The sequence below is a fragment of the Sapajus apella genome, unplaced genomic scaffold, assembly GCF_009761245.1.
Source record: "Sapajus apella isolate SASKATOON/1434 unplaced genomic scaffold, GSC_monkey_1.0 scaffold7, whole genome shotgun sequence".
Taxonomy (NCBI): Eukaryota; Metazoa; Chordata; class Mammalia; order Primates; family Cebidae; genus Sapajus; species Sapajus apella.
Window position 1 is genome coordinate 2,143,904 of NW_022436947.1, and position 15,275 is coordinate 2,159,178.

Below are 15,275 nucleotides of genomic sequence, written 5' to 3' on the forward strand. Positions count from 1 at the left end.
TCCTTGGATATTAACATCTTTTACTTGCAGAAGATCCGGTCTTTCTCTGTTTGCTACTTAAATTTTATACCCTTGCAAATGCAAATATGTTTCTAATTTGCACAAGTTCTCAGAGATTTTTGTTTGTGATATTTGGTGTCGTAGGCTCTGTTGCAAGTGGACTCTTGTATCATATGTGGCTGTTGGATAATTGATTCCCAGCCTTGCTGTCTGGATGAGACCTTGTATCCAGGTAGTTGTATGGCACTTGTTGGTGGGGATATAGATTGGGTGGTCACTCTGAAGTGTTCAATGGCTACTTACCCAGAGCAGATCATTCAGGGAATTGTGGAAAAAGAAAAACCTGGCCCAGCCTCAGGAGCATAGAGCCCCAGAGCTGAAGACCTTGACAGAGATAATGCTCACCCCCATCTTCAGGAAGGTGAATGTCCATGACTTGAAATTGTCAATTCATTATTTTTTTTTCCTTTTTCCAGGAAAGGGCAGTTGGAACTCCCTGAGTGACCAATTCCAGTATTCTATTAACCTGATTGTCAAGAAATTCCCGGGCCTGGCTGAAATTTTGCCTGCTGTCATTCAAACTTGTTTTCATTTACTCAATTCCTTTTTCTAAAACCTTTCATATACTTAAAGATAATAAGTGGGTCCCTTTAGCTTTTTCTTCACAGAGCATGTTTTGTGTCACTGAAAGCGTCTCCTCTCTCTCCTCTGAACTCTCTCTAGTTTCCCCCTATTTAAAAAAAATGGTGGCAGTTAAAACTGAATACAGCTCTTTAATAATGTTCTCATTAGTATGGCATATACGAGAAAAATGACTTCAGGGTTCTTGCATCACTGTGAACCCCTGGAGGGCAGGAACCATGGCTGATTCATCTTTGTATCCCCTACAATAGCTGTGCAGTTCCTTAAACCTAGTAGGCGCTTCATAAATATTTGTGGAATTGACTGTCCCTTTTAATGCATCTAAGTTATAACTTACACAGCTCTGGATTGGTGACTCATCTGTAGCTCGCATTCATTTCAGCCCTGAGTCTTTAGTTTTCTTGTACTTGTGTCTGGCATCCGTCACCCCAACAAAGCCACCTTCTGCTTGACTCCACTGATCACTTTGCATTTCACCTCTCTACTTCCAACTCTTTAGACTCTTGCTTAATTATCTCCTGCAGATTTGACAAGCAGAATGCAGAGGCCATAAGTATAAAAACTTGAACTACATTTGAACGAAGAGCGGGCACACAAAAGTCTTGATGATTCAGAGCACTGTCAGGTCATTCACGTTTAGAAAGGACAGTTTGTCAAATTCTTTATAGATTCTGAGTCAGCCAATGCCCTACCTGTTTTACCAGGTTCTCCAAGGTGAGTGAGCTAGGTGTTTATGAGAGTGTTTACAAGTCAGACTTTTAGAGGATATTGCTCCTTCTCTTTGGTCTAAAGCCAATGGAAAATGCAAAAGATGTAATGAACGATATCACTGCAACTTGTGTTTTTTCTGACGGCTATCTTTGCCCTTAGAAGGCAAACGAGTAAAATTGGTGCCAGAAAAAAAAGAAAAAGTCAGCAAACCTTTAAAACTGCAAAATAGCTTCGTGGTTTTATAGCCAGTTATTTCAGAACACAGTATTGAAGAAATCTGTAGTGTTTTTGAAAATAGTCTGTTTTAACAATTCTTGCCTAACTTCTTTTGTCTTAGTAGGTTCTGATCAATTAAATGCCACTGTGCTTAAGCAGAATTAAGATTGATTGATTCTCCTGCATGTGTTAATGCTGTCAACTTTATAAAAACCTTTGTCACAAAAAGAATGCAGTCTAACATGTGAGTGGACACGGGCATTTTCCTCCAGGTGGTTCTCTCCATCCGCAGTGAGAGATCACCATAGAACCTTCCATTAACATTGACTACAAAAGCACTTCTGGCCCCACACAGTTACAGATTTGCATTTTGATGAAAAAAAGGTTTGTTTGTGTATTTTTACCACTTTCCTTCCTACTATTTCCCTGTTGATTCAACCTATGGGATCATTATTCCCAAATAAAATGATTCATCCAAGGGCTTATGATAAGACGAGTGATCATTGGGAGGCTAGAGCAGGCGGATCATGAGGTCAGGAGTTTGAGACCAGCCTGACCAACATGGTGAAACCCCATCACTACTAAAAAGACAAAAATTAGCTGGGCATGGTGGTACGTGCCTGTAATCCCAGCTACTCAGGAGGCTGAAGCAGGAGAATCGCTTGAACCCAAGAGGCAGAGGTTGCAGTGAGCCGAGATTGGGCCACTGCACTCCAGCCTGGCAACAGAGCAAGATTCTGTCTCAAAAAAAAAAAAGAGCGACCAGTCATGCCAGCTTTACACAATTATGGAACATAGTTTCATAGCACTAAAGAAGCAAATTTTAATGATGTTTGTGCCTGGATTTCTGTTAAAAGTCACAGGGTTATAATGCCAAGATTTTATTAAATTAAAGAAATTTTTTAAGTCACAGGGCAGGGAGATTTGGAAAACTCCAGCTTATTGCTGATTGTGGAAATGTGTTCTTTAAAAATTTGTTTATTTTGTATCTCATGAAAGATTTATAGGGCTCTGACAAAAACCAGCATATACATTTTTGAAACTGTCCAGAAAGACAGCAAATTATACCTTCCTGAATTCTGTGTCACGGCATCTACTCACCAGAAGCTGAGCGGGTATCAGAGACTTCTGGAGGGAAGTAAGCATCAGGGGAACTCGTGGCAGGGAGAAGGAGCACCAAGAGAGAAGGCATACCTGCTTTCGGCCTTTTCCCCTGAACCGGTTACCTCTGCAGCTCCAGCACTGTGTCCTTACTATTATTCATTCAGTGTGACCTGCAGCATCAGGAAAAGATTCATCGATGTTCGTTATGTTCTGTTCACTGAGCCTGGGAGGTTCTCTAATTTATTACAGAAATGTTTCCATTAGTCAGTGGTTAAAGAAATTCTTTCATTTACCTGTTACAGTGACTTACTCCAAAGAGGATTTAAGGCTGCTTAAATGGTTAAGTTTCTGGTAGAGAGGGAAATTAATTTATGTAGATCAATTACGTGGATAGCTTCTTTCCAAGGAGGTCGGATAAATGAGGTATTCCTATAGAAAGAGACAACAGAAACAGGCAAAGCTCTTGTGTTGGCTTAACAAGGTGAATAAGCAGAGTACATAATGGAAATCATTTGCAAAGTAATTTTTGCTTGGCTGGAGTGGTAAGCACGAAATAGACTAGCAGATGAGAATGGTAAGTGTTTGGGATCAGTTGTTAAAAGGTTTAAAAGGGGTTCTAATTCAAGAGACATTTTGTGGTGTGGAGAAGGGGACCGATATTATCAGAATGATCCTTGAGCAAGGTAATTTTTACTGGCCTGGGTATAATAGAAGGAACCAGACAGCCAGGGGTGGGCCGTGCTGGGAGGCAGCCTTGGAGAGGGGGTGGGGCTGTTGTCAGGGCAGTGCAGGGGAACGCGTGGAGCATTTGTCGGCTTGCCCGGTCCAGAGGTTCAATAAATGTTGGCTTCTTTTTGCTTTCCTCCCCACACTTATGGCCGTGATCTAGGATCAGGAAAACTTGCTGGCTCTTTTTGTAGGCTCGCGTGCATTTCACAGGATCCCGCTGGGTCATAGTATAACCCTGGTGGGATTTTCGTGCATTAATAGTCAGTCTTTGACACATGAGGAGTCTGAGGCCAGAGCAATAAAGAGGCTGCCCCAATGTTACGTGTGCCGGGGGGGCAGAGCTAGGGCTCTTCTCCGGCTTTCCCTGTAGCAATGTGCACAGAAGCCCCAGAATACTCCAGAATGCCACGTGGAGCTTCGCAAGGCTGCATTGCCAGGTAGGGCTCTGGGTATAGTGGTTCCTACCAGGCTGTCAGAGCCACTTCCCTTTTCCCCAGACGCATACGGGAGCTCCTGAGTTCTGGTTCACCTTGTCCCCTTGCAGCCCACAGTGCTGCCCTGAGCCCCTCCTGCAGGGAGTGGTTCCCTGTTTCCCAAGGAAAGCAAGGCTATAGGGCCCTCTGTGGTTCCTTGTGTTTCCCTGAGAAAATTCGCAGCTTGTCACCATGAGCTCCTTATACTAACAAAGCAAAAATCACAGGAGAGAAGTTGGCACAATCCTGATGATTTTAACAGAACCTCAAAGCACTTTTAAGTCATTAGGCAGCTTTAAAAAAAAAAATACGAATTTTCCAAGGTACAGTTTAAAGTCCTTCTATCTCTTTTACATCACCAAAACTTCAGCCCCATCTCTTGTTTCCAGGCATGACAGTTTGACCCACAATAGGCTCCTGTTGCCGTAGTCTCTGTCTGGGGCTACTGTCCACCTGCCTGGGAAGCATTTCAGTCCAGATGAGCAGCCTTTGAAATTAGGTGAACACTCAGATTTTCATGCTTACAAGACACAAACTAGGGGGTGAGCTTGCCTTGACATTTGTGGGTCTTGGGTGAAGAGTATGAAGTGAGGCCCCCAGTCTGCCATACACCCGATTTTCTCTCCACTCCTGGTCTTGTGTGTCCAAGCTGCCACCACTCCTGCCTCCCCTTGGACCTAGGGATGTCTCTTGGCCACCTTCCAGGTCTACATGCATACCCACAGTCCCTGGGAAAGGGTCTGGAAGCAGGCATGAAGCCTTTTAGACAGGGAATCTCATGGCTCCAGGGACCCAGAGCCTGGTCTCCAAGAGACCCCTGGGGAGGGGTGAGCTCGGGCCCCGACCAAATGAGGTTCAGGGCTTGAGCCCTCGTTGCCCTATCCTAAAGGCAGTACTGATAAGGGGACACCTCGTTTCAAAAACTTAAGCAACAAAGGCACCTCAAAATGTTTCCTGTTTCTATGGCTGGTGGTTGTATTTCTGAATCCTCTGCTCTCCTTTTCCTCCTCAACCTTGGTCTCATACATACGATTGCTTCCTAAAGCATAGTTGATGAAACGGATCTATTTCCTGTTGCTTGCCAAGGTAGCTCAGTAAGCAGTATATTCCTTCTGCTGGTGAAACCTGACAGAGAACCTGGTAAAGCTGACAGCTGTTGTGTTTTGTGGGTTTCAGCCACTGCCTTATATGGCTTCTCCTGCCATCCTTCTTTGACGGTGTCTCTCCTCTCTGCCTCCACCTATTTATTCTTTCCCACTTGTCGACCCACAGAGCCAGGCTCCCTTACCTACCTGTGTATTCTATGACTGTGTGTTCCTTGAGTGTGAATTTGCCTTGTTTTACTTGTAGGTGTGAAGGTCTAAGTAGAAGTATACACATGGAACCTTCTTTGGGGTATTTGTGTAAGGGACTGTCTGGAAGAAGAGGTTCTCCAACCTCTCTGCCCTTCAGTTCCCTGGAGGGCTTGTTACAACAGATTGCTGGGTTTCACTCTCAGACTCTCTAATTCAGTAGGTCTGTGGTGGGGCTTGAGAATTCACATTTCCAGTTGAGGACCATTGTTTTAGAAGAGTACATTCAGAACGAAAAGTCAGAAATATTGAAAATCCGATGGTGGTTGTTTTGATGAACGCTTTTCTTGGATGTGAGAGAGTCAGGGCCTGACATTAGCATTCTTTGCAACTCTATTGCCTTTTGTAGCCGTGACTTCCAGAAGCTATAGGCACGTGCAGATCCAGCCTCCCGCCTGCCTCTCCTCTCATCTGCCTCCACAGCTTCTCAGGGAAGGTCAGAAAGTACAGGAGCCACTTTCTCTTGTTCATCCAGAGCCAGCTGGTCTGTAGTTCATCCAGTTTGGTCTTGGGGCCCCAGAGTAAAATGGGCCAAATGTCATCCTCACAATAATAATACATTATAATTAACTAATATTTAAGAGCTCTGTGATTTTCTCCATTTACAGAGGAGGAAATTGAGGCTTAGAGATATGAAATAACGTATGCAAGGCCTCACAACAAGTAATTGGTCAGGCCAGAGCTTGAACCTGAGTCCGCCTGACGCCAGTGCATGCTCTTATCCTCACTGGCAGGCCACCCTGCTTCTCGCAGGTAAGTGAGAGTGATCCGTGCCACATACAACAAGGGGTGCAAGACTGACTCCAAGAAGAAGGATCTGGGATCATTGGAGAAGAGGCAATCAAGCTGGAGACCGAACACACTAACGCAGATTTCTGCGACACTCTTGTTCCGTTTGTCCTGTTCATTAAACAGGGTTAAGTAAGGTGGTGAGTGTACAGCACGCAGACCTGTGGCTGGCATGTAGGAGTGTGGTAGAGGGCAGCCAAGCCACGAGTCCCATTTGAGAGCAAAACAGATCAAAGACTCGGAAATACTCTTACTGAGACCTCTAAGGAAAACCGTATTATGGAAAGATGATCAGAACAGCTAATACTTACCGCACACTTGCTACTGCCAGTTCTGCGCTAAGGTTTTACAAGTGTGAGTTCATTGAATCCCTGTAGTAATGCTCAAGGGAAGTTCCACTTCCACAGCATTACACAGAGGCACAGGAAGGTGAGGCAGCTCCTGAGTGCAGAGATGGGACCCACTCCAGGCATTCTGGGTCCAAGCTGGCCCCTGACCACCAGCTGCGCAGTGGAGAGTCTTCCCGATCCCTTCTAGATGAGAGGGGGAAACTTGTGAGTATGTTGGTTCTTCTCCAATTATAAATGGTCTTTGTTTCAATCAAAATCTGGATAAGTATTTTGAAACTTGAGAGACCAATTTCTGGTGCTTTTCTTAAAAGATAAGGTGGTAGACATAGGTTAGGCATGGACCATAAGAGTAGTGAAGGGGTTAGTTCTATCCAGCATTAAACCATAACGCTTCAAATCTGGCACAAAATTTGACAGATCCGTGTGTGGGGCAGAAGAGGGGAGCCAGATTTCCCAGGTTCCATAGTCTGAGAGCATTTACCAGATGATGGAGTAGGTGCCGTGCGGCCGTGGGGAAAGGAAAGCTGATTGATTAGCTGAATGGGAATGGGACGGCATGAGAGTGATTCAAAAAATCTCAGTGGGTATCATCATCTCACATCGTTATACCAACATAAATTCTACCTGATTAAAACGTGAAACTTGACAAAAATAGGTTCAAAATACATTCAGTGTTCTGGGGCCTCTACTAGGTGCCAAGTGTACAGCATTGAGCAAAATGGATAAAACTCCTGCCCTGAAGCAGCTTGCGTTTTAGCAGATAAAGGCAAATATTCCACCTTTTAAAAAAAGCTTGAAGGAAATGGAAGTGGATATTTATTAAACCTCTGGAGGAGTTGAAATTTCTAAGATTAGAATCTGTAGATGAACTCACAGAGGAAAATATTATTAGTCTTGTCAGTATAAACATTCCCCAAATGCTAAGGTTATTTCCAGTTTTACTGTCATGAGTTATTCCTCCGTGTAATTCTAGGTAACATTGAGGTTTGTCTGGATTATAGGATAGGTCCTCCAGAGTAGAGTTACTAGGTCAAGGGGTGAGAACATCTGTTGGGTTCTAGATACATCAGCAGGTTAATTTCCTCTCCAAAGTGGAATACTTTTTTTTTTTTTTTTTTTTTTTTGAGACAGAGTCTCGTTCTGTCGCCTAGGCTTGAGTGTAGTGGCACAATCTCATCTCACTACAACTTTCGTTTCCTGGGTTCAAGTGATTCTGCTGCCTCAGCCTCCTGATTAGCTGGGATTACATGCCCAGCTAATTTTTGTATTTTTAGTAGAGACGAGGTTTCACCAAGTTGGCCAGGCTGGTCTTGAGCTACTGACCTCAGGTGATCTGCCTGACTCAGCCTCCTAAAGTACTGGGATTACAGGCGTGAGCCACCATGCCTGGCCTAAAGTATAATACTTTTATATTAAACAAATCAAACCACCAAGATGAAGATTTTAGTTAACCCACCTGTTTGGGTGCTGCTCTCAGGCCTGGGCCCTACTGTCATTCTACCCTTCTCTTCAGGTGACATCCCAGGTTTTCAGCACTACCTCTTTCTGTTAAGGACGCCTAAAGTTGTATCTTTACCTAGACTTCTTGTTTGAGCTCCAGAGTCGTAAAGCCATCAATCTACTGGACTTCTCTATTTGAATATCTCATAGGGATTTCATCCTTAACACTTCCAAAGGAAAAGTCTTGGTCAACTCCCTGAAATATACTCCTGTTCTGGAATTCTTTATTTCCATAAACGGCACCTTCTCTCACCCAGTGGTTCACATCATAAACCCAGAGTCATCCTTGGCGTTGTTTTGTTTAACATTTAATCCATCACCAAATTGTATTGATTTTTGCCTCCCAAATGTAGCCGTTCTCATCATTCACTGTAGTGTGTTCTCTAGTCACCAGGAACACTGAATCAGTGAATACTGAGTCATTACTCCTAAGGGAGATACGGAGTTAGGTTCCTGTGAGCCTCTGGTCATATTTCCATTGACTGATCAATACATAGTATCAGTTTCACTGGTGTAATAATGTTGTATGTTGGTGGATGTTGTATGTTGGTATAGTGTTACATACGTTGGTGTGATGATGTTTTATGTGTGTTTCTGTTTAAACATATATTTTAGTATATAGTTTTGATTAACATCAGACTCATGCCCAACAGTACTGTAACTCATGCCTGAATGAGTTTATCTAACGCATGCATTTCTCATAAGGCGCATCATAGCCTTCTTGTGCTTAGGAGTGCTAAGCAGCACTTTTGCACTGTGCTTGCGGGCCCTTTTAAACAGCAAAATCAGTAACAAAAAGCAACAAAATGAAAAAAAAAAAAAAAGTGGCACTACCTAGACTGTTGAAAGGGTACTTGTTGATAGTATAAGAGCTGAGACAGGAAGGCAGAGTGTCATCTTGGTGGAGCTCAGCTGGGAATGTGTGTGTTGGCCGGCGTAACTTTTTTGCTGCTCTGCGCATGTGCGGGCATGACCAAAAGTGCCCTGAGTATGGACTTCGGGGTTGCGAACACATTTTAGTGAGTAGATGAATTTGCAAATGTGGAATCCAGGAATCATGATGACAGTTTATCATGAAGCCATCCATTTCTGTCTCCACTGCTACCCCTTATCTGGGGGTTCGCAAACTTTTTCTGTAAAGGTCCACATGGTGCCTATATGAGGCTTTGCAGGCCATCTGGTCTCTGCCACAGCTACCCAAGTTGTATAGTGAAAGCTGCACGGACAATACATACACGAGTGGGAGGACTGCATTCCAGCAAAACCTCATTCCTAAAAGCAGACTTGGGTCTGAATGTGACACCCAGCCTATAGTTTGGATCCCCGTAGCTAGCCTAAGCTACCATAATGTCTCATCTGGACTGGCTGCTTCCTGACTTGTGCCCCCATGCCCATTGTTGACTTTCTCCAGCCAATTTCCCATAGTGGTATTAAGTGCACATTAGATCCTGCCACTATTCCACTTCAGATGTCCAACTGCCTCCCATCACACTTGGAAGAAAATCCTGCATCCTCAACAGCGTGGGTCAATGCACAATCTTGGCCTGCTTCTCTGATCCCCCTGGACACCAGTCTTCCCCTCTGTTTGCCCCATCCTGGCCTCTTTCAGTTCTGTGACTGTTTCCAGCTGTTTCCTGCTTCAGCACCCTTTCCCACACAACAGTCCTCCCTTCCTGGAATGCTCTCCTGCCTGGCAGCCTGGTTAATTCCTGTCCCCTCTGTGGTCACACCTGAAATGTCACTTCCTCCAGGAGGCCTTCCCTGATCTTCCAGTGTAAATCAGATTCCCCTCTTCTCATCTCAGAGCACCCCCTTCTTTTCCTTCATGACACTTAACAATTTCCAGGAACCCACTTATTTGGGAGTATTTGTTTTCCATCCACCTTCCCCATAAGCTGCAAGCTCCATGAAGATAGAAATGCATCTGTGGCTCTCTCTGTGTTCTCCACCCCGTTACCGTCACACACAGTAGACACTTCCGAAAACTTGGCACATCAGTGAAGGATTGTGCAACATGCTTTTGCTCATATAGATTTTTGTATGAAACTGCAATAGAGAAAATCACCACCCTTTTGGAGTGTATAGTATGTCTTCAAAAATTGACAGTGATGATTGAAAGCAAAAGGCATCTTGATAGGTGAGTTTATAAATGGGTGTGAATGTGTGTCTTTATTGTCAAAGCGTGATTCTGAGACAGACACTCTGCCAACAGGTGTATCTGGTGTTAAGTTTTCTCCCTGAGACTTGAGTGCTGCATTCAATCCTTGCTGGTCTCACTTTTCCTTTAGAGCTTTGGAACTTTGCTGGTAACATTTTCACAAGAAGAAGTTGGGGGTGAAGTTGACTTGAGGAGGCATTTCAGCACCCCGCTTAAAAATGGACGTTGCTCTCATTTCTTCTCTCAGACCATCACCTCATCTCTCTTAGACTTTCTCTGGTATTAGTTGTTGTTGTTGTTGCTTTTACAGTGTTGCCACCATCTGGGGAAGAAATCTTTGATTTGTCAGAGAGTCATCTACGCAATGAAGTTCCAACTTGGGAATTGTTCCCAAGTCATTCTAGGAATCCTCCATGCCACTGATGGACAGGCCACTTAGCATATTTTAGAAAGGTAACAGATTTCTAAGATGACCTTCTGTAGATTGGTGGTAAAATCCAAAGCCTTATGTAACTTCTTTTGAATGTATTTAGTACAGAAACAACATTTTCTAATAATAGGAAATTAGAAAATAAAGGCAAGCAAAATACACGACACACACACAGTCTGTGTCTGTCTCTCTCTCTCTCTCTCTCTCTCTCTCTCCCCCCAGAGATGATTACTGTTACATCTTTTAGGTCTTTTTGTATGTGTAGATGTCTGCACATTTTTTTAACCAAAATGATGCATTACAGTTTTGTCATCTGCTTTTTTTTTTTTTATATAACAATCTCTAACTTTGTATTCAGTAAAGCTCATCTCCTTTAATTCCTTGTTTTGATTCCAATTTCCTAACTGGCCCTCAAATATTCTTCGAGACTGGTTTGTTGAAATCAGCATCTAATCGAGTACCATGCCCTGTGTCTTGTTGTAACTTTCTTTTAGCCTCTTAATCCAGCGCAGTCTGTGATTGAAGCAGCAGACCCATTGCTGGTCTCACCTGCAGAACCTCTGACCTGCTAGATGTGTGAGGTTGCTTCCTTATGGTGGGGTTAGGCATATTTCTCCATCCTCTGATTTCCTGTATTGAAAGGCTGAGAGGATTCAAGTTCATTGTTTTTGACTAAACCTCACCAAAGCTGATTCAGTGTACTTCACTTGCTGTTACTGAAAAGACCCACTGCTGGGGATGCTGAGATTGACCCCTGGTCTAGGGCTGTGGCAGCCTGAACCCACAACCATCAGTTACACTTTCCCCCTAGAGGCCAGAAGTGACTTGTGTGGTATAACTTTGGCATACAGATCATTTACTTAATGCTTTTGTACCCAGTGGTCATTCTTGCCTGGACCATACCTTCCTTGGGTTTTGTGAAGTGTTTCTCTAATGCTCTCATTTCTTCTATAAAGTAGAGCTTTCCCACACTGTCTGGGGCTGCCTGGTTACCCTGACACATGGTTCCCTCCCACTGGAAAGGCAGGATCTCTGCTAATGCTTTCCCTTTCCCCATTAACTTTCAAAGTAAAGAGTTTAAAAACCACTTCGAGTAGTGACAAGTTTTTTTTTTTTTTCTGTCTTTCTTTCTAACATGATACATTCATGGATTTCTATTGATTTGGTGTGTTCTAATCATTACTCTTTTGTTGTAACTTTTGGGCAGTGAGACCCCTTCAGCCAGCTCCTGTGACCTTTTGACAGAACTTCTATGATCTTGAAAAGCTGTCTTGATTCATGAAAACAAAATGCCCCAAGCTCATCTTGTACTTTTCAGTGGCATTAGACAATGATATTAGGGTCTACAATCAGGGTTTTGGGGGTGGTTATTGCTGCAGAGGTGACTTGTTTTTAGAGAATTTCAATGGACAAAGCTGGAAAATATATACTGTTAAAAATTAAGAGTGCAGGTGGACATGTCCAGTTTAGTTTTAAAATCCTTGTATTCTCACTTTCCTTAATAATTATTTTAACTCCCTTTTTATGGTATGAAAAAATCTTTATTCTTTCTTTAACCTATAAATGTAAAGAATATTATATTTAATATATATATTAAATATAAATGTAAAGAATATATAAATTGTTTCAAAATACCAATATTTATATTATTACCAATATGAAATTACAGAGGAAAGTTTAATACTTCTTTGTAATTTTTGTTTTCTTCCTAAAATGCATTCCACTAAGGGTATGTAGTAAAAATACTGTGTTCTAAAATTCCTAAAAGTAAATTCTTCCTCAGAGAGTATGCCTACCCAGTTTGATGTGTGGTTAAGCTCACATCATTCGATTTCCTTTCAGTTTAGGAAATGTTTGAATGGAGCTTTTTTAAGATAGGGAATGCGTTACATGGCTGAAATGTCAAAACTATGTAGATGTTGAATCTAGATGACAGGTATGTGAAAAATTGTTAAATCATTTTCTCTACATTTCTTTTGAAATTGGAAAGGTAAAATAATTAATTAAACAATAGAAGTATACACAATGAAGTCTTACCCTATGAGCTTTTTTTTCTTTTTTATTATTTCTGATTCTGCAGATGAGCCCCGTGTACTTTGTTCTGTCGTAGATAACCATTTTTCTTAGCCTAACCCCATGAGTCTTTCCTTTTTACACATTCCAGTGTGTGTATGGGTGTGTTCTTATTCTGTTACGCAAAGGGTAACATAACACGTACAGTCTGTTATTCTACATCTTAACTTTTTTCTCTTAATAATACATTCTGGAACTCTCCATATTTGTACATAGAGATTATCTTCAGTCTTTTTTATAAGAGTACTCCATTTTGTTGATGTGTGATGATGGCACAACAGCATAACCTCGGATTGTATCGAATCCTCTGCTCTTTACAAATCACCTGTAATAGATAACTTGGTATACGTGTCATTTAATACTTGCATAGGTGCATCTGTGAAATGAAATCCTAGAAGTGGGATTATATAGTCAAAAGATAGATACATCTGTCACTTTTAAAGTTATTGACAAATTCTTCCTGTAGGGTTTATACCATATTTTGCTCGTGCCAGCAATATGTGAAAGTGCCTGTTTCCCTAGAATGTCACCCATGGAATCTGTTGTCCGACTTCTGGATTTTTGCTGGTAGGTGAGAAATGGTATTTTGTTATAGTTTTAATTTATGTTTCTTTTATGATAAGTGAGGTTGAGCATATTTTCATGTATTTAAATGTCATTTTGTGTTGATTTTTATGTGGACTGTGTTTTGAATTTCAGACATTTTCCCCACTATGTTGTTGGTCTTTTTCTTCCTTATTCTGAAAGCTCTTTATATATTGTCTTTGCTATGAGTTGCATTTTTTTTCCTGGTTGATCGTGTATTTTTGATTCACTTCGTGGTGGTTTGGTTTGCCCTTTGGAAGTCTCTAATTTTATGTAGTCAAAAATATTTTTTATGGCTTCTGTATTTTAGTCAAAGTTAGAGAGACTTTGCCTGTCTCATGTTTTTCAGTTCCTTTGGGTACTTTTGTAATATCATTTTTCTTTTTCTATTTACGTCTTGGTGCGTTTGTGTTTCTTTTAGAGCAGCAGTCCCCAACCTTTTTGGCCCCAGGGACTGGTTTTGTGGAAGACAGTTTTTCCATGGACTGGAGTGGGTGATGGTTTCGGGGTGAAACTGTTCCACCTCAGATCATCAGGCATTAGTTAGATTCTCATAATGAGCACACAATCTTGATCCCTTGCATGCGCAGTTCACAATAAGGTTCGTGCTCCTATTGGAATCTGATGCCGCTGCTGATCTGACAGGGGGCGGAGCTCAGGCGGTAATGCTCACTCACCTGCCACTCACCTCCTGCTGTGTGGCCTGGTTCCTAACAGGCCAGAACTGGTACGGGTCTGCAGCCCGGCTAGGGTGGGATGGGGAGTACTTGGGGACCCCTGCTTTAGAGTATGTTCTGAGGCTTGGATGCAACTTTATATTTTTTCAATATTCAGTTGTTCCAACAGCATTTCTTTAAAACTTTATATTTTTCCCATAGTATCATAATCCCTACTTTATCATATACTAAACTCCTGTAGGTCTGGGGTTCTATTTCTGGACTCTATGTTTTTCGATAGATTGATCTGTTGTTAATGATTGAAATTTATACCATCCTTTAATATCTGGAAAGACTAGTTCTCCCTCGTTGCTCTTCCCTGTCAGCGTTTTCCTAGCTAGTCTCCATGTTTGTTATTCCATATGAACTTTAGACCCAACATTCTTGATTCCAGAAAAGAAACCTGTTGGTTTTTCCATTGGGATCACATTAAATCTGTGAATTACTTAGGAGGAATTAACATCTTCACCAGGTGGAGTCTTCCTGTCAGAGATCATGTTTTCTATGTGTTCTTTTTGTGTGTGTGTACTTTAGTAATGTATAAAAGTTTTCTTGTATAGGTTATATCCATCTCTTAAGTTAATCCTTGTAAATAATGTCTTTCATTATCTCCTCTTGTTTGCATATGAAGACTGTTTATTTCCACATGTATTTTTGACAGCTTTATTGAGATATAATTCACATAATTTACCCATTCAAAGTGTATAGCTCAGTGGTTTTTAGGATATTCACAAATTGTGCAACCATCACTACTATCTAATTTCGTAACATTTTGGTCATCCCAAAAAGAAATTCTGTACCCATTTTAGCAGTGATTCCCCATTCTCAACCTCCCCCAGCCCCTGGAAACCACTAGTCTACTTTCTATTCAGGACAGTTTATATAAATGGATTCCTACAATACATGGTCTTTTGCAGCTGGCTTCTTTAACTTAGCTTGTTTTCAAGGTTCACCCATGTTGGAGCAGGCCTTTTTTAGGATAGCCATCCTTGTGAGTGTGAAGGGTACCACTGTGGCTCAGATTTGCTGATTTCTATATGTATTTAGTTCTCTTCCGTGAGATTTCATGAGGCAGGAGGCTGGCTTTCAATTCCAGATCCCAGTGCCTCCCATAGTGTCTGGCAAATATTTGGTACTCAGTAAATACTTATTGAATGAATGATTGGATTTAGTATATTTCTAGGCCACTTCTACTTTTTAAAGTTAATATGTGTTGGCACATAAAAATTAATTTGTATCTTTTCCTAGGTGAAACATAATGAGAGGGTGAGTTTTTCCTCTGGGAAAGCCTGGTAAAAGCAATTTAGTCTGATAATGGTTTGTGATGGTCAGTATTTCTTTTTCTTACATTAAAGTGAATGAGTGAGAGTTGCTGGTACATATGTCTAAGTGTCTGTGTCTCATCTTTTCAGGAGGATGATTTTTAGACCTTGATTCTATTGTTATT

At 41.8% G+C, this 15,275-nt stretch overlaps 1 protein-coding gene across 4 annotated transcripts in view; it reads left to right on the forward strand.

Moving 5' to 3' along the window:
• HIPK2 (homeodomain interacting protein kinase 2) overlaps window positions 1–15,275 on the forward strand; it is a 218,223-nt gene that overhangs the window by 5,510 nt on the left and 197,438 nt on the right. The gene's annotated exons all lie outside the window — the stretch shown is intronic.